This window comes from Pinus tabuliformis, chromosome J (assembly GCF_031772625.1).
Source record: "Pinus tabuliformis cultivar Carrire ecotype Pingquan chromosome J, CPIR1, whole genome shotgun sequence".
Taxonomy (NCBI): domain Eukaryota; kingdom Viridiplantae; phylum Streptophyta; class Pinopsida; order Pinales; family Pinaceae; genus Pinus; species Pinus tabuliformis.
Window position 1 is genome coordinate 111,269,401 of NC_142295.1, and position 7,923 is coordinate 111,277,323.

Below are 7,923 nucleotides of genomic sequence, written 5' to 3' on the forward strand. Positions count from 1 at the left end.
GCTTATTGGTTAAGATTTCCATGAGGAGGATGAAATTACATTTTATATCTACGACTTATGCTTCTAGCCACACAAAAACCTTTCCTCTCCTCTCCTAGGTCTTCAAGGTTATCATAAATTGGCATATTGACCATGGTCAGGGTTTATGATTTTTTGCTCAAACCAACCTAATCCCTTGCAACTTCCCAAAAAATAGTCAAAGAAACCTACTATTATACCAATATGATCTATACATTTCCATGGAACTTGCATTGGACAATTCATCACAATAGATCTCATAAAAAATAGATTGAATATGAAATCTATACTTCTATGGATAATTTTAATTATACTTTTGGATTTATTAACTACTATGTTTATGCTTATGCATGTAATAGATAAATGCATAAAATTATATAAGAGTGAAATATAAGCACTCACCAACCACAATGAACACCAAGATATGTTATGGAAAACTCTGTCAAGAGAAAATCCACGTGGAAAGTGAAGTTTCTTTTCTCTATTTTGTGTTGAATCGAAATGATGCAAATACAAAGGAGAAGACACTCTCTATGGAGTTTCCTAAGACATGTGGCCTATGGGATGTTACAGAACAAAAACCCTCCTTTGTTTCTCTCTCCCCCTCTCTCTCTCCCAACTACTTTTCTCTACCATGGAACGAAATGCAATCAAATAGAATGGAACCCCTTTTCCTCCTAGTGGCCTAGTTATAACACAACCTGATAGCCAACTAGGGTTGAAATTTGATCAATTCAACCATCAACATGAGTTACAACTCAACCCTTCTAGATTCTTCTTCATAGTTCCCATGTGGCTAGCCCCTTTTGCATGAGTAGCCAGGACTAACATGGAATTATCTTGAATTATAGTGGTCAAACACGACAGGTCAACTTCTGAGAGGCACAACTTTTGCATCTGAATTATGATTGATATCTTTCTTGGACTATTAGAGAGGAGTCTGTGTAAAATAACATTAGGGGGTGTTACACTTGAGTAGAAAAGTTTTACTCTAAAAAACATAATTTAAGACATCAAACTGACCCTAAAAGGTTTTTTATGCTAATTCTTCAAACTGGGTCCCACTACTAAAACTACTCATATAAGTTGATTTATTTGATTCTTCCACCTTGAAAACATTGATATGGATGACAAACAATATAATGATCCAATCTATATCACTAAAGCTATTAATTTTTGTAATTTCATTATTTAGAATTGAATTAACACAATTATATTACAAAACATTTGGAATATAATATTCAATGTTACAATAATAACTTTAAAAAATAAAATATAGAAATTCAAAAGTAAAATTCTATTTATTACATAATTAAAAATGTATAATTTAAATGCCATGCTCAATGTCAAACTCAAATATCATGCATTCATTGTCTACAATGAAGGCGAATGGGAAATCCCTCAGTCAAGTATGGTAATGGAAAATATGAGGTACGATCATTTCCAAGTGCTTCCCATCTGCAATGTAAATAATATTATTTAATACTAATGTAAATTAAAAAGAATTAATGCTTATTAAATTATGTATTAAAAACAAAAAGAAAAAAATGATAATACAATATTTCTTAGTCTATTTAAAATAATATTTTCTTTCTTGAAAATATTTTCAGTAATTATAAACAAAAGCTCTATCTATAATGAAATAGGGAGAACACAAACCTAAATCTTGTGAGAAATATGTGAAGAAAAAGAGACAACTCAAGTCTAGCTAGATGAAATCCCGGGCAAAGCCTAGCTCCACCTCCAAAAGGTATAAATGAAGCATTATTTGATGCATCCTGCAATATGAATAAGTTTAATTACCATAATAATTTATAAACCATATTTTAAATTTATACTATATCATAAATATGAGCCTACTTGATTTGGTTCCCATCGCGATGGGTTAAATATAAGAGCTTCATTGTAGGAGTTTCCATGTAAATGTGTTGCGGTTAAAAATGCGAAGACCACCCATCCTTTTGGAATGAGATAATCTATAAAAACATTTAAAAACAAAATCATATTAATATCAATAATATTGAAATCTAAATAAAATTGTAAGAAATATTATATTATCTCAAATGTAATAACTTTTTTCCGAAGGAAAAAAGCGGTAACCTTTTATTAAAGAATTTATGAAAAGTTACACAAGCAGATACATTTAAGCATTCCGTAAGCTGCCACATGGGCTCGAGTGCTTCTGCACCCCACGCTACGTTAGAGGACTAACGTGCACAAAGAATAAGAGAAAGAGAAAGAGAGGAGAGAGAGGAAAGGGCAAGAAAAAAACTGAATTCCGGCAGTGAGGGAAACTCACGCTTCAAGTTTTTCTCCCCTTTTTCTTTTCAACCTTGCGCCACTCTCCTTGAGTGGGCTCGATCGAAGCAATGACTAACTGTGTTTCTGTATTCTGTGGGCCTGTTTCTTTGTCTGAGTCTGAAGTATCTGAGTGGTGGTGACGTTTGATGCCTCCCATGTTTGGATCCACGCTTGTCATCTCTGCCTGATTTTGGTGAATCTTTGTGTTCTTGTTTGCTGATGTAGTAAATTTTCCTGAAACTGAGGACAAATGTTCCTGATTGTTTGCCGTGGGGGTGGCAACCGCGGCATTCTCCCCAATAGGATCATCATGTTGTTCAGGTGGGGAGTTAAGCTCCCCCTCATCCTCTATTTCTTCTTCTGGATTCACTGTGCATTGCCAGCCTCTTGGTTTGTGAACTTGTTTCTTGTTCCTTCTGTTTTCTCTTTTGTTTTGCGGACAGTTATTATGTAGATGTCCTGTTTGTTGACAGCCTCGACATCTGAAGGCCGTGTTTTCATAATCAAGAGGCTGTTTCCACTGAGAGTTGTTATGGATCAGAATTATATTGTCAGGAAGCCCTTGACTAAGATCAACCTCCACGCAGATTCTGGCGAAGGTATGAATGCATCTTTCTATTCTTTCCATATCTTGCTTGATGAATGAACCTATGGCATTCCCTATTGCTGCAAAAACATTAGGAAACCAGAAATGTAATGGAAGGTTGTGGAGCCTTACCCAAACCGGCATTTTGGAAACCATCATAGTGGAGGGGTCAAAACCCGGGAACCAGGGGGTCATGAAGAGACCAACATTGCCCCAGAACCATGGCCCCTCATGGAGGGCGAAATCTTTTTCCTTAACCGAGTCGAATTTTACAATAAAAAAACCCTTGGCGCACAAATGGATGTCACAGTTTGGGGTCCAAGTGGAGAAGATCCATTGTCTTAAAGCATCTGTTTTAGGCCAAAACCCGTTGAATCTGCATATGATAGCCATTGAAGAAAGATCTGAATGAAAATTTTTTACCTCAGGCAAGTCGATTTGCAGAACAGGATTCTGTGATCTTTGCTCCACAATGTAGGGACTAGGAAGATCTGGAGTTGGTTTGTTTTTTACTTCCCCCTTCCCTTTGACAGCATCTTTAAAAGAACCTATGCCCTTAGGGCCTGGACCAGAGCTTCCTCCTCTCAGCCTTGTGCTTACAATGATAGTTGAGTCTCGACCAATGCCATAGTGTTGTACTGTAAAATTTTCCTGCAGGATTTTACCTGCATGTATCAAGCTTAGCAGGTTTGATGGGATGCCTATATCTGCTTGTATTTCATCCTTTATATTTTTTATCAATGTTCCTGTCCAGATTTGCTTGCAGATAGTTTTTCCTGACAGGCTTCTGATGAAAATTTGAGTTCGATCCTGTTCTGGATCCTTGAGATCTAGCTTAAATTTTTTACCCCCTGAAACTACTGCTATTTGGGTCACAGAGGCGTAAAGAGGGGCAGGTTCTCCAAGGCTATTTCTCCTATGCTCAAATGTAATAACTTTTATTGAACAATACCTTTCACTTTAATGTCCTCTTTGACTTCTCTAAACACTCCAGGGGCAAAATTACCTAATCGAAGTGTTTCATTAATTACCTATAAAAAATAAATAAATATATTTTTAATTTAAGTCCAAATATTATGATTTTTAAAATGCAAAATAAAATTTAATTTCACATTTTAAAAATATATTCAAAAAATAATATCTCGCATTAAAAACAAACAAACAAACAAAAGGATATTAAAAAAAAAAAATTATCATACACATTCTGTAAATTTCATCGATTTGTAATCTTCCCATTCCAACTTCTTATGATTCCCCTTCGTCTTTAATATAGCATCATGCTCTTCCTATCATGTCAACATGAAATATTTCATTAGGCAATCCCAATCAGACCAAAAAAAATTGAAACTTGAAAATATACCTACACATACCCTTATTTGTTCCAATTTTGAGACAAACTCCTTAGACGTTGTGGTATTAAAGGTTGAGAGAAGCTATACATACCTTCATTTGCTCCAATGCCTGAGGGCAATAAGTAAGAAACGTTGTGGTATTAAAGGTTGAGAGAAGCTATACATACCTTCATTTGCTCCAATGCCTGAGGGCAATAAGTAAGAAACTTGATAGCAAATGTCATGGCTCTGGATGAGGTCTCATGTCCAGCAAAGAGTAAAAATAGAATAAAATCACAAATAATTTCATCTTAGAGGGATCCTTCTTCCATAAGTTTTTTTTGTAACAGATCATTATGAACCACATGAGGATTATTCCTTCTCTCTTGTACCATCTGAGAAATCTTTCCTATGAGAAGTTGTCTGGCCTGCATTATTATTGAAATTTATTAGATAGCCTGCATCATCACATAATATTAATTGAAATTTATTAGATCTCCTTAACTGTATGGAGAGAAAAAAGGTAATTTTACAAAGAAGATCTGTGATACATATTGATCCTGAGAACAGGAAAGAAAGGTAAAAAAGGTACAGATGAACAACTAATAACAGAAGGCAAATCTATTTTGTACCTTAATTCCCTTTGCATAGGTAGAACCAGGGATTTTAAGAGGAATGGCAATCACTGCATTTGTGTAATCAACAAATAAGTCACAAATTTCACTTGTCTCTTTGGATGGAGATATGTCCAGCAGTTGTTTTGCCATCAAGTTGAGAACCATCTACAACAACAAATTAAGTGATCAAACTCAAATGCATCCAAAAATCTCTTGCCTGGGTACACAATTTTTTGTTTTTGTTTTTCATTAAGTAAAAAACTTGAATTTCACTTGCCTGGTGACACTCATTCTGCAGAGCAATATCCTTCATATCTGCCCATCTGTCCAACGTGGAGTGTACAAGACTCTGTATCTCTTCCATGAAATCAACTCTGAGCCTCTCAAACCTCAGCAAATTCACAGCTATTCCATGGAGCTTCCTCTGGAGATCGCCATGCACTGAGAGAAGCCCGTACTTGCCTATCAAAGTCTTGAGAGACTCTTGGTAATGGGCTTGAAAGAGCCTCCCCTCGTTTTGCAGAACAAACTTGTTGAACTGGGGATCTGCTGATACAACTGCCCGGCGTCCAAATAAATGAGATATGAAAATGTCGGAATCATACCTGCAATTTTTTTCTTTTTACTTCAGCAAGACATCATATAAATTAAATGGTTAATAAAAGCAGGAAACCATCAAAATGTTAAGATTAACCCTGAGTTTTTGCCGCATGGTTTTGTGACCCATTGTATTATGTCAATTATATTGGATTGGCAAAAAAGTTTATAAATAGACTTATTTGTCTTTCTAGTAAAGGTACCAAGATAGAAGGGGCGAACAGTAGAGCAAGGTCTCCCTGGTCAGTGTGAGGGGTTTTTATTGGGTTGAGCAGGGTCTCCCTTGTCAAGGGGTTTTTATTGGGTTGAGCAGGGTCTCCCAGCCAGCGTAGTGTAAAGGACCAAAAAATTAAGCAGGGTTTTTGGTTAAAGAACTAATAAAATTCATACAGTGATGTGTGGTGTGGCTGCTGAGTTTGTTATGTGAAATCAATGAGAGCAGGGATCAAATCACACTGAGTATCCTGGTGTGCCACTTAAAGAGTAGACTCCCCTAAAAAAAATTAATAGAATTATTAAAGAGTAGACTCCCCTAAAAAAAATTAATAAAATTCTATTAGACTAGGTTTTTCTAAAATTGGGTTTTCCTAGAATATATCTCGGTATGTGATTGCTTCCATTTCTGGCTGTTCGCAATTAATGCTTACTTTTATCTGCCTTTTCATATATAACACAAAATAGTTATGGGTCATCAATACATTTATACATAGAGACAGAGGGAGCGTCTCTCACCTTTTCTCCCTTTCATCAACGAATTTCCTGGGATTATTGCTGGTCATGGAGCGATAATAACTGAAGGATTCGCCAATCAGTGGCCATCCAGTCGATCCAGGAGGCAGACGGGCCTCCTGATTCCCTCCATTGATACTTCTTTTTCGGCCGCCATGGATATTCCACCACCTGTGAATAAGGTGGAGGAGCGCCATCGCTGCAGTGAACACCACCAACACTACTGATATTTGATCCGCCATTGCGACACTTTTAACGGTATCAGTGGATACTGATTTCTTCTGGAGAACCTCTGGACCGCTTTGCGAGCTTAATTGCATTCACGGGTTGAAGTTTGCAAATTGCAGTCCATTAATGAGTTTGAGGTTGCAGAGTACCTCAATTACACAGTACTCAGGGTTGCACTAGATCTAATAATGACTGCAATACCTGTCAGGATTCTAAATGTTTCAATAAAATCAATTTTCAACTTTATAAAATATAAAAATGATTCTAGATAAAAAAAGTTTGAAATAATTTATTGCCATGGGGTTAACTCCAAAAAAATTCTTAAATTGTTTATTTTCCAAAGATTCCAAACTTTGTCCACATTTTTTACTTAAAAGATTCCATAAGTTGTCTTTATATGAAAGTTTCAGAAAATCTTCGGCAAAATCACATAACCAATCTTGTGTCGACGCGTTTCGAACCAACCAGTGTGGTTCATCGTCAGGACAAGTTGAAGAACCAATCTGGCTTAGCTCGATTAAATATAGTGTGCAGAGACTCCAACGGCTAAAATTCTAACCGCTAATTTGACCTAATGAACCTGGTCAAATCACTAAAAAAAAATTTTTTAATTAATATTTTTCTAGAAATAGTTAAAATTGGTAAAAAGGAATTCATTTGTTAATTTAAAATAAATAGATATATTATTAATATTATTTCTATTAATAGAATCTATAGTGTAAATGGTTATTATATGTTAAATGATTTATTATTATTTATTATTTAAATAATTAAATAATAATAAATTAATTTAAAAATAGATATATTATTAATATTATTCCAAATCTCTAGTATAATATTAATATTTTAATTATAATGGTCATTATATAATGATATAGTACTATTCAATTATATTATTAAATAATTATTATTTAATATTAATAATAAATAGATATACTATTAAAATGTTAGTTTAAAGATAAATAGCTATATTATTAATATTGTTTCACATATTAAGAGAATCTATAGTATGATACTCATATTTTAATTATAATGGTCATTATATAATATATATTAAATGATTTATTATTATTCTATTATTATTTAAATATACGTGAATGGTAATAAATCACTACTCTTTTTATTATTAGGTAATTATGTAATAACTTAATGGTCCATTGGTAAGTTAGATTTCCATTATTTAGTTCTTTAAAATATATCATATTCATTATTTACATATAGTGGTCATTAAAATAAGTTATATAAAGTAAAATATGTTTATCGAATCCTTTATAACTACTTAATGATTTTTAATCCCAAACAAATTGTTAAACCATTATTCTTCCTAGAGTCTTGTTATCCTAGGAAATGCCAATGTTAATTCATAATAGTATCAATAATATTGGTAAATCAAAATTTTTATCCTTTAGACTTAATGGTCAAATAATCAATGTTAGTTCAATAATAGAGGTAACTAAGACCTTAGGTAAATAAATTGTTACCTACAAGGTTGAAACTAACCTTATTGGTCTACAAT

At 33.9% G+C, this 7,923-nt stretch overlaps 1 pseudogene across 1 annotated transcript; it reads right to left on the reverse strand.

The window, feature by feature from the left end:
- Positions 1-1,292: 1,292 nt before the first annotated feature.
- Positions 1,293-6,631, reverse strand: LOC149225783 (abietadienol/abietadienal oxidase-like; annotated as a pseudogene). The gene is made up of 9 exons (XR_016246987.1): positions 6,183-6,631; positions 5,131-5,458; positions 4,869-5,018; positions 4,425-4,664; positions 4,105-4,191; positions 3,858-3,936; positions 1,879-1,994; positions 1,678-1,796; positions 1,293-1,476 (listed from the first exon to the last, which is right to left on the reverse strand). The product of XR_016246987.1 is annotated as an abietadienol/abietadienal oxidase-like (transcript).
- Positions 6,632-7,923: the final 1,292 nt, after the last annotated feature.